Raw genomic sequence first — 17,193 nt, 5'->3', positions numbered from 1 at the left:
GAGGTCGCGCCAGGCGGTGGGCCGGCCGCGGGGGCTGCGAAAGGTCTGGTGGCGCGGGCTGATTTAGTGGCTGAGGCTGTAGTACAGGCTGTCCCCGGCAGCCGGCGGAGTCGGGGAGCCCACGTGACGGCCCCGGCTCTTCGGTGAGCTCCCCAAACAGACGCACACCCAGCCACACGCGCGCACACACACACACACATACACGCACGCACCTCCGCGCGCACACGCCCGCCCGCCCGCTCTGCTCTGCGCCCTCCATCCCGGCTCGCTCATTCCCTCGCCCTCCCGCTTCCCCTGCGGTCCCTGGCTCTGCGCGCACACATACCGCACACGCACACGCACACACGCGCGCACACACGCAGCCGGCACAGGCGGCGGCGGCGGCGGCGGCCCAAGTCAGGACGAACCTCTCTAGGTACGAGCTTGGGAAGGCGGCGGCGGCGGCGGCAGCGGCGGCGGCAGCCCGAGCATCCCTCCTCGCCGGCGAGGGAGCCGCGCCGAGAGTTTCCGTTCTCTGTGTCATTCCCTTCCCCCTTCTTTTCTTTATTTTCGAGTGAATCTCTCCTTGGCTTATTGGTTTAATTTGATTTTTGCGAATTTTGGGTTGCTTTTGTGTGTGTGCGTGTGTGCTTTTTTTTTTTTTCCTCCCCCCTTTCCTCGTTTTATTTGCATCCAGAGCATGGCGGGCTGCGGGCTGTCGGAAGACACCTTCTTCTCTTCCTTCTTTTACAACTACGGCTCCTCCTGGGAAACCCCTTCCAACCAGGTAAGGGGTGGCTCGGTGCCGGGCGGCGTCGCGCCCCGTGGACCCCGCCGCTCGCTCGCTGGGCACTCGGCGGGGAGGCAGAGGTTCGGGAGGGGGGTGGGGGAGGATGGGGGGCAAGTGGGTCGCACTGTCTGGGTCAGTGCCAGCCGGCAAGAAGAGGTAGCCCCTTCGTTCAGAGCCAGCTCTCCAGCTTGCAGGGTTTGTCTCGTCCCTCCTGTGCCCAATCTGCCATCCACACCTCCCCCACCCCCTACCTCCCAGCCCAGCGGGAGCCGGAGCAAGAGGCTGGAACCGGCGCGTTACCCCGAACAACTCCGGGCAAAACCGGGGAACTCGAGCGCAACCTTCCCCAAGTCGCCGCGGGCGCCGCGCCCCTGTGCGCGCGGCGCCCGCCCGCCAGCCCTCCACTTGCACGGAGGGGCTGCGGAGCCGCGAGCCCCCCGCGACGTGCTGTTTCCCCCATCCACTCCCCCTGGGCCCCAAGCCACCCCTTTCCCTAAAATGGCTGCAATCTCAAGTAGAGGCGTCCCCTGACCCGTGGAGGTGGCAGCGACGGCGGCGGTGGGGGGTGGGTGGGAGAGATGGCAGGCAGAGTGGAGACTCCGCGCCTCCTGACCCCTTGCCTCTCCGGGTGCGCACGGCACCCCACAAAGACACACACTTAACTTTGATGACTATGCAATGCAGTCCGGCTGCATCGTGCCCTAGACCGTCCCCGTCGCCTGCCTGTAAGTGTGCGTGTCGGTGTGACGGGGGTGGGGGGAACGGAGGAAGGAGGGGGTAGACGCCAGAAGGGGGGCGTGGAAGCAGGAGGGTGTCAGCGATCCACTAGAAACCTGGAGAAGCAAGCTTGTGCTCAGGGACCGGGGCGGAGGGGTGTGTTGGGGGGGGTTGAAAAAGCTATTCTCGGAGCCGGAGCGAGAAAGACAGGAAAAAATGCCTTTTAATTAAATAACTGTTGTAGTCTGCCGCCCCCACCGCTTGTTTGGTCATACCCAAACTACACATGGAACTGGAACCGGGGTCGAGGGAGGGAAGAGAGAGAGAGAGTGTGTGTGTGTGTGTGTGTGTGTGTGCGTGTGTTGTGCGCGTGTGTACAGGGCTGGGGAAAGTTGGGGCCAGAGGCGAGGTGGATTGAGGAGCTATGGTGACAGGCTGGAGAAACCTCCTCGGTGGGCGGTCCGGGGCGCCGGGGATTCCCGGGCCCCAGCGCCACGCGCGCGCCGCGGGCAAGTGGGCGGGGGGAGCGGGCTGCCGGAGGTGGTGGTGGTGGTGGTGGGGGATGTCGAGGAAAAGAACTCCACTATCCTGGCCGCCGCGGCGTCTCGGCTCCAGAGCCCGCCAGCCTCGGCTGCTGGCCCGGCTGTCTGCTGCGCTCGCCCGCGCTGGAGCGTTCCCTCCCGGGCCCGGAGCGCAGCGCGCGCCTGAGAGCTCCGAGCCAAAGAACAGACCTCCCCCTCGCCCTCCACCTCTCCCAAGGCAAACACCGAGAACTGTGCTGCGCCGCCCTCGCAGCACCCCTCCAAGTTCCTAGGAAACATAGCTCAACTGATAGTGGCCAGGTGTAGCGCTTTCCTCCGCGGCGTGGTCTCCCGAGAAAGCGCCGGGGCCGCCCGAGTGAATAATGCATAAGGGCTGCCGGGGAGCCCGGAGAGGCTCCCGCCGCCACGGCGGCGGCAGCAGCAGCAGCAGCAGCGGGAGGCGATGGCGAGCTCAGGCCGACCTCCGGGCCCCGGTCACTAGCAGCGGCGTTTGGCTGCCCTCCGGGAAACACGCCGGCCGCTCGCCAGGTACAGAGCCCGGCGGTAGGGCAGGGGGCAGCCTGCAAAGGAAGGCACCGTCGGGTGGGGAAACTTGCTGGAGCAGCGGAGCTGGTGGGGCGGGAGCTGGAGTTGGGGACCCTCAAGAGGGACAGGCAGGGTGTCCTGGCTGCCGCGGGCCCATCTTGGAGGGTTTTCTCCAGGCCACCTTGCTCCGCCTGGCGGGTCCAGGGTGCTCTCCACGCCTGCTTGCGTCCGCTGGGGATTGCCAAGAATCAGTTACCTACCCCATCGGCTCTGCAAACTCCAGCTCTCCAGGAGCGGGCGTCCGTGCGCCTTCGTGAGTGTGAGTGTGTGAGTGTGTGTGCGCGCGCGCATCTGCGGTTGCCGATGAGTCAGAAACCAACCCCAGCTCGCCTTTGAGGAGCGAGGAGTGGAGGCAAGCCTGGAAGGAAGGCTCGGCATCAGCCGGGCGGGCGGTGGGGATTCCTCGGCAGCGCCGCGCCCCCCACTCCCGGTGTCTGATGCGCCAGGATAAGTTTGCAGGCGCGTGCCTCCGACCTGTACCTCGGGCCCTTTGGTATCTCCGTAGAGCAGGAAAGGCAGGCGTCGGGAGCCGCACGAGGCACGCGGCAAGACAGCTCCACCGCGATGGGCGGGTTCGCGGCATCTTTAATGAGCTAGGGAACAAGTCGTTGGAGAGCGTTTAGAAGCCGATGGCTGCGGCCGATTCCCCGCAAGACAGGCTATCACGTGCAAACTCCTAGGAAACCAGAGGAGGTGGGAGAACGCCAGAGGGTGCGGGGCAGCTGTGGAGTAAAGGGGGGGGGGGGAGGAGAGAGAGAGAGAGAGAGAGAGAGAGAGAGAGAGAGAGAGAGAGAGAGAGAGAGAGAGAGAGAGAGAGAGAGAGAGAACCGTGATGGGGGAGGAAGGCGTTTTTAAAGAGGAAAACTACTGGCATCTCCAGGTGAAGTTTAAGTTCATTTGGAAAAGCATCCCCCCCCACTCGCCCCCTCAAAGGCCGCATCTTTATTTGTAGAAAAGGATACGCGTGTTGCCAAGAAAATGCGAAGAATTTCGGATGAGGCAGCAGGTGCTGCTCTGTGGAGGATGAACGAGCTGGGTAGCCGGCTCGGGAGTGCAGTGCAATGCATAGCAGGGAGAGGCAGATTCCAGCAAGTATTGATTTCTGCTGCCAGTGGTGCAGTATGAACTTTAAGATAAAGTGCAGAAACACATGAGCGATGCCCAGTGTGAGGGGGAGCACCCTCAGATGCTATGGAAGCTTCCATCTCGGTGGCAGACGCGCCTTCCCAGGATTTGCGGTTTCCAGCTCAGCCACAATCACCATTTTCGGGGCTGAAGAATATGCAGCGTGTGCAGAAGGACCTTGCCGAGGGCAGGGTGCGTTCGCAGCGACTGGGCTTGAGCAAATGACTGAGAAGCCTGCTTCTCACTGCTCCTGCGAAGCAGCAGCAGGCAACCACAAAAGGCAACACTTTGAATCCTGTGTCAGACTCCCGGCAGGGCAGCCCTGGGGAGGCCTGGGCCAAATTTGAAGGAGTGAGACTTATTCATGATTTTACCTGAATTGCTGCCAAAAAGCACACAAATCCTCCATTTGCTAAAAATAACCATGTGCTTCCAGTATAATTTGTTTACTCTACCTCAATTAAAAATAAAACCCTCTTCTTAGTGTTATAAAGTGCTTATGAAGGTAAGGGTTGGCTGTACTGAAAAAAAATATCAAGTATTTTATTCCTAGATCAATATGATGTGCTCTCAACATCTAATACCACGTAAAAGGAGCCGTTTTACAGCATCAATAGCAGGCAGGCATGCCTCCCCAAGACGCTCCTTTCCTGGAATCACAAGGCATTTTGATTACTTTCATTTTCACAAGAAACATGATTATGACACCTCTTGTTATAAACAAGCAGGTGAAGAAAAATAACCAACGTGGAAGTTCTTGGTGCTAAGGCCTGGAAATGTGCGAACAGTTGGGGCAGAAACACAAACCCCCCAAAAAAACCCAACCAGCAAATCTTTGTTGCCTGGAAGGATTTAGTAATCCTGTGATGCTTTATTATTAAATCTGGAGAGGGCCCAATATGTACTGGAGCCGCAACTACATCTGTTACCATTGAAAAGCTGGGAAATTCCATCTTACAGCTGAGTAGACCACGTTGCAGGGGTTTCATAGTCACTTGCCAATGTGCAAAACATACTCTGTGTGTGTGTGTGTGTGCGTGCGTGCACAGGCATCTGCTTAGGTGGAATTTATTTCTTCAATTAGAATGAAACCCCCAATTAAAGGGTGTTTGTGAAATGTCTCTGATTTGGCTCGGTATAGCAGAGAGCAGACCATTCTTCAATTTACACTTTCACGCCTAGGGATGGCAGTAGTGCAAGCTTCCCAAACTGAGCTCGTTTTCTGTTGTGCTTTTTCAACCTGTGATTTTTCTCTGGCTCTGGGAGAAGCCCTTGGTCTCCAGCAGAAAGCTGGTCATGGAGTGGCTATTCCTGCTTGCGTCTTGAACGCCTTCACCTTACTAGTTGTCTCTAGGTGGGCCCAAATTGAAGCAGGCCAGGTCTGTATGATATGGAATCAGTCAATTGAGAGTGAAAGATGGAGCCAGTTAGCTGACTGCTTGAATATCCATGAGGCCGGACACCAGAGTGTGGTCATGCGGGTTCGCCTGTTCTTTGGTTATTAGTGGTTTAATCTTAGTTCAATAATTTTAGTTCAAGAAAAAAGACTTTGCCACCAGCTGTGACTATACTTTTTAAACTTTGAATTCTCTGAGCCCAGCCACTGACACCCCTTCTCATTTTCCAGACTAAAACTATAAAATGACATCCATGGAGCTCACTGTATCTTTTTAGGGTAGGCGGTGGGTTTTGAATTTAACTGGACAGTTGATAACCAGGAACTGTCCTGCTTTCTCACTACTCTATCTTTCCAAACAGAGCAGAAGTTTAAATGCAGAATTAACGGTGAATGCGGGCAAGTTGCTGACGGTTGGTCCTGACAACCCATTTTGAGTCGTGCTGCTGGTAGTGGGGACGTCTCGGCACTTCTTCCTTGATTATAGACAGCCGGAGCAGCAAGTGGCCTCCCAGGGACGTGCTTCTTCTCCGTCTAGTCTAAGCACCATCAAGAATTTAGCCTTTCCTCGCTTCCATCTGTTTATTTCTTGTATTTACTTCCATAAAGTTTAGATCCACACAGTCGACCCCAGGACTTGGGAGTGTTAGCCACTTACAAAGTCCTTAGAAAGCTTGTATTTTAGTTTAGTGGGTAGAAACTGAGCTTCCACATGTTTTAGACATTTTGTTTTCCTGAAGATGTGTGGATAAATTGCAAAAATAATTTTAAACTACATTTCTAAATGTTTGCTCTCTGCAGGGTCAGGAAATCCACCTGTAAATCCAGCTGATGGAATCCCGTTGCTCTTGCTTTGGATTTTTCTTGGGTAGATGGAAAAGGAGAAGACTTGTAACTCCTTTAGTTTGTTGTGAGTTTCCCAGCAGGAAGATACCCCTCCAAGTGTCTACTTCAGAAAATTTATTTGCATTTCTTTCTCAATTCTGAACTAAAACTTGAGAATGGAAGAGCAGTTATGATAGCTCTTCATTTGAGTCATCTTATCTTCATGACAACAGATGAGGCGTTTTCATTCCCATTTTGCAGATGAAGTTATCGAGGCACAGAGAATATATTGTTGAGACCTCAGAGGCGCTTGAGGGCAGCTGGGATATCTATCGGGCAGCCTGGTCCAGGTTTTTCTGATACTCAGCATTCCGTCACACAAAGATTTGGTGTGTCCTTCTCCAAAGTTGGGGAAGATGCCTTGTAGTTGCCAGTGAAGATCTCTTCCTTTGCCTGGGTTTGCAAGGTTTCCTTTGTTTGATAGAACTAGATGGAATTCGCTTTGGTGAGTGAGGTGAGGTCATCTGGGCAGGATCAGCCATACGACTTGATGATGTCATTCTCCCCCTCCTTAGTGCTGGGTCAGGTATTGGGCTTGAATGGTTGATGCATCTTGAGAGAGAACAGGGTGTTTAAATTGCCACCTACCAGAGTCATGTAACTATGACATAGGAGGGGGTTCATGCCAATGCACGTTGAGTATTAGTAAAATAGTACTCTAAGGGAGGAGAGAGAGAAGCAGGCACCCACTTTCATTACAGAAGCAGTAAACAGAGTTTTGTTTGAGATTCAGCCGGCAGTTTGCCTTTCTGGTCACGATCATGTTATAACAGGTGTTTGCTGTACTGAATCATGTACCTAACATTTATGTCCATCACGAACTGAGGCCTTTTAGTGGTTCAGCCCTTGTATTGTGGTCTCCCAAAATATAGTTATGGGAAGGGGAGGGAAAGCATTAAATGTCAGTAGTTACAGCAAGACAGTCTCTATGCAGAGGCCAAAGAGTTTCTTGCAGCTTTCACATTCCTGTGGCCCTGGCGGAAATGGAAAAGTGCAGGGTTTGCATTGGAATGAGAACGGGGTCACCTAGCCTTTGTAGTCATCATCAAGGAAGCAGAACTTCCTTCCAGAGAGACCATAGGAAATCAATGATCACACTTTGCCAGCAAAGAGGTAAATGTGTACAGCAGATGGCATTAAATAAAAGGGCAGCAGAAAACTGAATTACTCTAGAAGGCAATGTGACTTTTTGGTCTCTTCAAAGAATTCACAGTTTGGATATCATAACTATATTTAAATGTTTCTTTCTTTTGGATTATTTGTTTTTAGGGGGGAAAAAAAATCCAGGGAAGGAGTGCATTCTGTGAGGTCTTTTTACTGGAAGGTCATTATTGAATCAAAGCAGAGAGCCCAAGATATGGGACCAGATATGTACTTTTTCTGCCCTGTTTTGCTGCAAATGAACCTGATTTATGGAAAATTACTGGGTTTCTGTACATTTTATTGATTTGATGCCTTCCCTGAGGCAGAAGAGCAGCTGCCCGTTCGGGGAGTCTCCCGCTAACCACCCTCATGGTGGGGGCATCTTTGCACCAGGGATGGCAGAAGGGAGAGGGGGTTTGGCTGATGTGCAGGAGCGTGGAAGTGTAGACTTTAATGAAATGTGGGAACGCAGGTGTGTGTTCTTCGTCTCTCGAGTGTGCACTGCTGATTGCTTTGTGAACACGTCTTCTGTAGATTTGAAATAGAGAGCTCAGGTAATAGCTAAGGGGCACAGTGAATGTTTGGCTTCTATCTGGAGGAAGACAAGACACCATGTCATCTCTTGCCGGAAAAAGTGTTGGAAAGTGTGTTGGTTGTGTAACAAGCACAAAACGAGTAAAGGCAGAGAAAAGAAAACCAACAACCCCGACCATGCTTTGCTCCAATTTATTATTTCCGGTAGCAGTTTAGTCCCTAATGTTAACAATGAGTGATTATGATTCTGTAGTTTTCGTTTACAGCATAAATTAGCATTTTGTTTTCTGTTACAGCTTTTGAATGAGGAATTATAATGTATAATTTGCTGAAAATAGATGTTATCATCTCTTAGGAAGAGAACAACCACATAAACTTGAACAAATGATAAAAATGGAATCAATTACATTTCAAATGGAAGTAGTTTACAAACCTCCCAATACAAAGTGGCAGTAGTAGCTGGTTATTGTAACAAATAATTAGTTTTTTTTAAACAACATTTATTGAATTCCATTGGCAATTTGGTAATTGTTCACAGTTGGCTGTGGTGTCCCTCTTCCAAAATGAAATGCGGCACGGAACAAGTACGTTTTAGAAACTGCAGTAGCCTCACTACTTAGTGTGGCAACCAGAATGTGTATTTGTTTGCAAAGCAACCCTTTCCGAGTAACGGGGAAACATCAGTTTGAATGAAATGGTGTCACCAAGCCGAGGTGATGGGCGAAATCCTAAGAGCTGGCAATGGAGAGTGTTTTCAGGCCAACTTCCCTGCCCCCCCAATAAAAAAAGCAAGTAGTTGAGAAGAGTGTCTGTGAGTGTAAGGTGAAGGGAAACACTTTGAAGGATTTACTAAACAGGCACCTGGTATTTTGGTTCCATCGGGACGGACGGTCTCTGTTGCGCTCCTGCCATAGCCATTTTGGTCGTGTATGGTTGGTTGGTGTCGCCCTTCTAGGGGAAGGACCACACCTTGCTCAGTTTTGGGGGTCCTCTTCACACCCAGCCCGTGATAGACAGATAGGAATGTGCGCGATAAATGGCTGGCATTTCAGAAAGCCACTTCTGTCCCATTGTAAGTGTCGCTGTAGTCACTGTTCTTTGTTCCTTGTCTTAGGATGATGAGGACAGTCCTACAATGTCAGTTCTGAAAATGGGGACCTTGACATAGACAGTAAATGAATCTTGCTTCCATGTGAGCGTCACTGGGCAGGAACATGATTGGGTCACCATCGGCTCACTAAACTTGGTGATTTTTAAAATGAACACTGTGACGTCTACACCTAAATTAGCAAACTCAGAAAGGGTGCTGGAGGCCAAGTGGGAATTCGAGGGACCTTTTGTTTTTATTTCTTGGTAACTTCTACATTTTGAGTGCATCATTCATTTTTTGATTATTTCTAAAAGATTAATCTTTTTTTCTTTAAAGTTAATATGCACAGAAATATGTTCAACATCACTTTATTTTTAGATCCCACGATTTAGTCTGAAACAAATCAGTGGTGCATTATAAACATGCAAGAATGTATCTAATGACGGGAGTCAGGCAGAACAGATGCTAAGGAAGATGCTTCGTGTGAAGTCGAGGGAGCTGCAGGAGGGAACGGAAAAAATCCCGGGGAAGTTGGAGGGCTTGTGAGGTGAACGTTTGAGAGACCTGTCACTTGCCGGGGGAGACAGGGCTTCAAAAGGCACGGTGTGGAAGACTCTAATTATGCACCAAAATACATGTACATCTTAATTCCATTTTTTCCCCACAGACTTTTTGAAGTTCCTTTGCATGTGCCTGTCCAGGTCCCAGTAGAAGACACCCTGCTCCTGTGGGAGGCTGGAGCAGGGGGTACCATTCCTTACGATGGTTGTGGGACTAAATGAGACCTTATGCTAGAGATCACATTTTCTTTATTTTCTTTTTATTTCCAAGCCAGAACACAGACACACACACACACACACACACACACTCTCTCTCTCTCTCTCTCTCTCTCTATTTCCACACACTATTTCACTCCTCAACTGCCTGCAATGGTCAAAGTTGGCCCAGCCTGAAGTCAGAAGCCAGAAGCGTAGTCTGAATCTTCTTGTGGGAGATAGGAACCCATGTACCGGAGCTGCCACCTGCTGCCTCCCAGGATGGACATTAGCAGGAAGCTGGAAGTGGAAGCAGGCTTAGGATTAAAACCCAGGAGCTTCGGTCAGGGCTGTGAGCATCCCAACCAGCTTCCTAACCTCTGCGGCAAATGCCTGCCCATTTGTTGTTGGCTACTCAAGGGCTCAGGGAGGGTGAAGTGTTCCTTCTAAGTCATTACTCAAATGTTGATGGTGTTGATTGCTGTGATAGGCCAGCAGAGTTCCCCATACATAGCACATGCTCAGTAAGTTCCACCGAGTCAACCATTATAGGACCCATTTACTGAATGCTTAATATAATATTCCAGAAATCCCTTAAAATGCTGTGTGTGTATCAGCTAAACTAGTGATCAAACAGCCCAATGAGATGGGTACTAGTGCTGGTATTACGTCTTACCACAGTAGGAGATGAGGCACAGAGAGGGGAAGTGACTTAGAAGACATCACACAGGAGGCTTTTCTGGTTGTCAAGCCTGTGTTCTATCCCTCAGACGTGGCTACCCTCAACTGCATCCACTGATGAAGAGTTGGGTCCATCAAGAATGGGTCAAATATGCTGAGTTCTCCGTGGGCTTGGTTAACCAGGGAGCTGTACCTTGATGTGGGGAAGGTGGAAGACGGTTTGTGCTTTGAGCGATGAGGAAATCACAGCACTTAACGTTAGTTGGAAAAGGGCAGGGGTTACTTTTGGGTGAAGATCACAAGTTTTAGTAAAGTATTTGCATTTATTCTGGGTGGGCATGGGTGGGTGAGAATGAGGATAGAAAGGGACCTAGGGGGGTGTTCCAGCAGAGGGAAAGTGTGCCAAACTGATTCAGTAGCAGTTGCTAAACATGGTTTTATTTTGCTCTGGGCAATTTTTTCATGAAACAAAATGTGTTCAGCACCTGCAGTGTGTTTGTCACTACCATCAAGAATCTTTAATTTAGTTGGAAAGAAGTAAGTCACATTATTCACCTATAGAAACATAGAGAAAATCATGTATTATACATATTGCCATATATCATATGTAAATGATAGGTACATTATTAATAAAAATATATATTCTTGTGTGTATATATGTATAAAAGGTTATTTATACACACACACCATTTATCACCTATTATCAATATTCCTATCAATCTAATATTTTTTTAATTATGAGGGAAGAAGAGAGAAAAAAGAGAATCGCCATCTACCAGCTTATTCCCCAATTGTGCCTGGGATTGAAGCCAAGAGCTGGGAACGTAATCCAGGTTTCCCACATGGTGGCAGGCACCCAATTATGTGAGCCATCACTGCCATCCCCCTGGGTCTGTATTGGCAGGAAGCTGGTGCCGAGCCTGCACTGGCTATCAAGCCAGATGTGCTGCACACACATCTTAAACAGTAGTGTGAGGAACCAGTGAGAAACATACAGAATGTGCACAGAGAGAACAGGTGAACAGAGGCAGAGTCGGCTCCACTTCTTGTTTTAACTTAGGACCTGTGTGAGTAGGAGTGCTCAAGGATGAATCTGCAGCCCTCCTCTGGTGTTTGTGATTCACCAACCAGCAGTTCCTCCTGCCCACCCCTTACTCAGCAAAGGGAAGAGAAGAGATGCACTGGGCATGTGTGAATCAGTGGCAAATACTGGAGAGTTACTTTCCATCCTGTTGGTCTGTCACAGGCAAGCAAGGAAACTTTCACACTTGGGCCAAGGTTACAATCTCTGCATCATTTAATATCCACTAGGTTCTCATTGTCTCAAGAATAAGTTAATTAGTATATTGAACATAACGGTTTAGTTTGGGCTTTATTGCACTGCATTAAGATACTAAACTTTGAGGCTTACAGTCAGTCACCCCATGGGTGATGTTTGGTGCCATGCTTAAGCCACCACTTGGCAGGCAGCAGATGATGGTTGAGGTGTCTGTGCCCAAGGTGGAACTCTGGGTTTTAGACTTTGGCCTGCTCTGGCGGCTATGAGAATTTAGTAAGTGAATCACTAGATGAAAGACTTCTTTCTGTCTCTCTTCTTTTCAAATGAAAGCAAAAATGAATGAATAAAGTTAAAAGAAAGTTAAGATGAAGCACGCAAGCTAAAGAGTTTGCTCTGAGCTGAAGTCTGTGGACTAGTGAGATCTTTGCCCTCGGTCTTTGCTTGGCGTCAAACCAAATAGGTTATAGAACTTTGTTGAAAAGAGGAAAGCAGTTGTGAAGAAAGAATATGTTGTCCTGATGCGTGTTTATTAAATGATTGCTACTTTAGAGAGTAGGACTCAATGGCTAAATTTTTTTTTATCTGATAGCCACAACTGTGTTAGAAATGATTTCTAAAAAATTCCTTCAATAAAACTGGTCCTGGGGAAGAAAGTTGCTAAGAAATCAATAGGCTGATTCATTGTTTCCTTGTCTTTGAATAATCTTAGTTTGTTTTGCCAAAATTTGGGTCGTATTTATTCTTTGATTGCATGGGTGTCATCAAACAGGATGATGTTTTCAGGAGTGTGTGTAACCCACGTGGTGCGCTCTGGCAGGTAACCTGCTGTCCGTCTGCATATAACACAGATTTTTGCAGAAGTTAAAATGGTGTTCAGTAAGTCCACATTGCACTCATCTAGGAAGCTGTGTTGAAGTCCTTGCTTTTGGCAGTGTTAACCATTTGCGCTGCGGGACTTCACCCCCGAACAATGACTGAGGGAGTGTTGTTGCCTTCTCCATAGCCAGTTCTGTCAGGTGACCTCTGGGCATCTCAAAGTTTTGACAGAGGTCATTTCAGGCTAATGAGTCTTCCCTGAGCATTACTGAGTTGTTTATATAGAGTAATTAGAAAGTGTTCTGTGATGGGAGAGTCTTTGAAAATACTCAGAAAGCTTTCCTTTCCAGGGAGTTTTGGGGGAAAGCTTCATCTTGTATTTAGGTTAGACACTGGGTTAAGGAGGCCTCATAAATCACAGAGCCCTGCTTGAATGCCAGTTGTTATCTTACTTTAGTATTGAGAATAAATAGCTACAGTTATTTGTATCACCCATAACATCGCAACACAGAGCATGAAATAGGTACTAAGTAAAATCTTTGTTGATCGTTTGACTGCAGAATTAATTTTTAACTCATTCTGGGGGTTAAAGGCATCAATTTCTTGTAGCCACATGATGCGCAAAAAGGTACTGTAGCTTAGAGTATGGGAGTATTCCCTTCAGTGCCTCCCCACAGGGATATTTTTTAAAAGACGCTTCCCCTTGAAATTAGGGATGAATGGCTTTTTTGTTCTGCATTTTCATGAAGAGGGAATACTGCTTTCCTTTTTATTTTACTTATTTATTTAAAAAAGTTTTAACTTGGTTTTCTAGGACAGTGCTTTTGAAAACCATATAGCAGAAAATGAGTGAAGGCATATTAGCTTTTCTTATTACAGATGTAATGTATTTTTGTTTCAAAGTTTTTTTTTCATAGGCTCAGAAGAAAGAAAAATCAAACACCTTGCCTAATTCAAACTCCTAAGATAATCACAGGTCATGTCTTGATTTATATCTTTCCAGTCTTTTTTCTAGGCCTACACAAATAATGTTTACATTTGTGTCCATGTAAATATTTCAAAAAAGATTTCTTCATTTGAAAAACAGGGGGAAAGAGAGAGAGAGAAAGGAGAGACAGAGAAAGATCTTCTGTCCACTGGTTCGCTCCCCAAATGGCTCCAACACCTGGCCCTGGGCTGGTTTGAAGTCAGGAGCTTCTCCAGGTCTCCCACATAGTGCAGGTATCCAAGGACTCGGGTCCTCTTCTACTGGGATTATCTGGGAGCTGGGACTCAAACTGGTACCCGTATGGAATACTGGCACTGCAGGTGATGGCTTTACCTGATATGCCATAGTGCCAGATCGATGTACATGTTTTAATAACTCAAGTTCAGCCAGATTAATCACTATCAAACTGTCATTTAATATTTCATATGCCTCACTGTGGTTTTTAAATGGCACAATGGTATCTCATTATATGAGACTTAATCAACTTAATCAACTTCTACAATTGAGTCTTCAGATTATTACCTATTTTTTTTTTAAAGATTTATTTTATTTGAAAGGTGGATATACAGAGAGGAGGAGAGACAGAGAGGAAGATCTTCCGTCCGATGATTCACTCCCCAAGTGAGCGCAATGGCCGGTGGTATGCCGATCCGAAGCCAGGAGCCTCTTCCGGGCCTCCAAAGCGGGTGCAGGGTCCCAAAGCTTTGGGCCATCCTCGACTGCTTTCTCGGGCCACAGGCAGGGAGCTGGAAGGGAAGCGGGGCTACCGGGATTAGAACCGGCGCCCGTATGGGATCCTGGGCGTGCAAGGCGAGGACCTTAACCATTGCGCCATTGTGCCGGGCCCGATTATTACCTATTTTGACTAGATTTGCTGTATGGCTATGAGTATTTCTTTAGGAAAATATCCAGTAGGGGAACTATGGGGCTAAAGGACATGAAAATTTTAGACTTTAAGTTAATTTTCTCTCCAAAAAGATGTGGCAGTTTATACTTCTGGCAGCTGCATGGTTGATTATCAAATAGAATCTGTTGCAAAATGAATGTTCATATTACAGTGTTTTCTGTTCATTTAGAAACCCAGAATAAGCCTTTTTGATGACCATATCAGTCAAGAGGTCATGCTTATAATAATAGTGCCATTTATTTTTAGCTTTTCTAAAATTTTCTGCTGCTAGAATGAGACATAGGTTCAATTGATCCAAGTAAGTAGTTTTATTCTAAGAGTTTTAAGTCCAGGGGCAGACATTAAGTACAGTGGTTAAGATACTGCTTAGGAGGCCTACATCCTGTATTTGAGGGCCTAGGCTTAAGCCCTAACTTTGCTTCCAGTTCTAGCTTCCTGCTGATGTGTACCACAGGAGGCAGCTGGTGTGTAGGTCCTTGGCACCCATCCATTGGAGACTTGGATTGAGTTGTGGTCTCCCAGCTTTGGTGGGGCCCAGTCATGGCTGTTGTGAGCATTTGAGAAATAAGACAGTAGATAGAAGATCCTCTGCCTTTTAAAGTAAATAAATAAAAAGCAAAAATAAAGAAGTATTCCACTCTGGTTGTTAGGTAAATGTTCTCTTTTCTTCTTCCTGGGGCATAGTATTTCTGCAAATACATACCATCTTCTGGTCTCTTGAGATCTGCAAAGAAAAATGTTTCCTGTTCTGTTCACAGAACTGCTTAAATGCCAAGACAAGGAGTAGACCTGGATTATATAAACAGTATTGCTTGATGTTCCTCAAAGAGTTCCAAGAGAAGGAATGATTATGTACTGATGGATCAATTTTTTAAGTCTTATCTGGAGCTAGCCATGAAAAATATTGGAGACATTTGTGAAAAGGTGTGTCTAATTCAGAAGGAAATTTGCTTGAATGTCACAGTGAAGGTTGTTCGCATTTCTGTCTGTCTTGCCCTTTTTCCTGTCTTGGTTGACTTTCTCACAACATTTTCAATGATGCCTGTGGACCCCTGGTTCACCAGAAACAAGCCAGATATTGCCTTTAGCACCATCTGATTCTTTCCTTTGACAGGGCTTGTCTTTGGGAATAGTGGCTTTCATTTGTCCATACCTCTTAGGTACAGTGGAGCAGTGCTCACTGTTGCTTCCCAACTTTTCCTTTGGCATCCTTCCCCCACAACTTTACAGTTTGTGTACTCCCACTGAGACTCCCGTACTCTTACCCTCCCCTTCTTCCTGGATGGCTTATCATCTTGCACGTGCTTCTGTCCCTGAGGATTCAGTCCCTTAGCTTACGATTTGATTCCAGTTGCCATCATTAAAGTGGTCTCCAGCATGTATGCCTAGAGCATGTATCCAGCAACTTGGCTTCAGAGTTGTAACTTCAGTCTCACAATGCATCAGCAGCCCAACCAAATTGTTCCTGATATGGCCTCATCCTTTGGAATATCTCTATTTCTGAAGTCTTACACTCCAGAGCAGCCACATCTGCATGTAGTCTTTCCACTTGTTCTCTCACTTCAAGCGCTCTCTTGTAAAAACCTTAAGGTCCTTAACCTTTTACTCTTTTTTATCTGTCCACAAAACCCCTGTCTTGGATTAGTACAGCTGACTCTCATTGTCCCATTTGTAACTGCTTGCAAGCTCTTAGCTGCTCTCGGAATCAAAAAACAGACATGCCAAAGTATGTCACTGCAGTTTCGTTGTCCTCTATGTCAGTGCCTGTCATCATGTCTCAAAGGGGACATCATGCTCACTCACTGCCTGTAACTATACCTCTGCACTTGGCGCAGTGTCCTCAACTCCCCTACCCACCACTAGGCCACCTCTCAGGTAAAGATGCTTGGTCATCCAATGAGAATCCCCGCAATGTTTTGTCTTGTATCTCCTTTTTTTCATCCCCACCTCTCCTTCCCCTTGTGCTGTAAATATTATCTTTCTCTTCTTTAAATAGATCTTTGATCCATCAGTTATGATTTTTATTTCAATTAAGTTAGGAATGAATGGCCAAAATCTCTCTTAAAAATGTGTCCATCGAAACTTTCCTTCATTTTAGGGATTATCCTCCTCCCCCACCCCCTTCCACCATGCCAGCTTCTTTTTGCTGGGTTAAAAGGTCTAGCTGCTGGTGGGAACTATGCATTTCGATGGTACAAATCCGAATCACTGTCAGGTTGGTTGCTCTCAGTAGCTCACAGATTCCTGGAGCAAAGAAGCAAAAACAAGGTGACCCATCTGCCAGCTCCGCAACAGAATTGTGTGCGCTCATTGCTTCCACATGCTCACCTCCAATTTACTTGTTATTTACTTCAGTAAGGGTTTAGCCTTTCACACTTACAGAAATTCTGCCAGTAATTTCATAATTGCCAAATGCTGGCAATTTCTCTTGGCCCTTTTCCCCCCTGTAGATATTTCTGTTTTCACTCTGCAGAGGAAATTCTGTGGCTCCTGTGATAGTTCCCCCATCTTTCATGCTGCTGCCTGCTCTCCCTAACTGACTTTTGTACGTTGCTCGACCTTACACGTTCATGTTTCGGGGAGCTTAACCCCTTGCTTGTCCTCAGGCATGGGAATCAGGCATGGGACTTTCAGATTTGTATTTCCAGACAAGTCCTCTTCTGAGTTTGTAACTGAATAACTGGTTGGGTTCTCCGCAGTTTCACAGATATTGTGACCATTGTATGTCAAGACAGAATTTCTCATCCATATGATTTTGCTCTTGAATTCCTTATCTGAGTGGAAGACATTAACACTTATCCTACGTATCAGGCAACTTTTGTAGCATAGCAAGAACCACCACCAAACTTTGCAGCCTATTCCAGAAGCTGTGCATAGGTGAATGATTGAATGGGCCAGCAATGTGAGTTGAGTGTAGCCAGGTGATTCTTCTGTTACTCTTACCTAGACTCACTTAGGTCTGCTGTCAGCCGGCAGTTGAT

At 47.5% G+C, this 17,193-nt stretch overlaps 1 protein-coding gene across 2 annotated transcripts in view; it reads left to right on the top strand.

Moving 5' to 3' along the window:
* Positions 1 to 352: 352 nt before the first annotated feature.
* PPARGC1A (PPARG coactivator 1 alpha) overlaps positions 353 to 17,193 on the top strand; it is a 659,635-nt gene continuing 642,794 nt past the window's right edge. For both annotated transcript variants that reach the window (XM_040966433.1, XM_040966436.1), the window contains exon 1: positions 353 to 766. The gene's annotated coding sequence lies outside the window, so the exon portion shown is untranslated. The remainder of the gene's footprint in view (positions 767 to 17,193) is intronic.

The sequence above is a fragment of the Ochotona curzoniae genome, unplaced genomic scaffold (genome assembly GCF_017591425.1).
Source record: "Ochotona curzoniae isolate NIBS_2020 unplaced genomic scaffold, NIBS_Ocur_1.0 scaffold_4505, whole genome shotgun sequence".
In the NCBI taxonomy this organism is placed as follows: domain Eukaryota; kingdom Metazoa; phylum Chordata; class Mammalia; order Lagomorpha; family Ochotonidae; genus Ochotona; species Ochotona curzoniae.
Note: the sequence above shows the minus strand (reverse complement) of the source record. Positions and strands in the feature narration are given on the sequence as shown.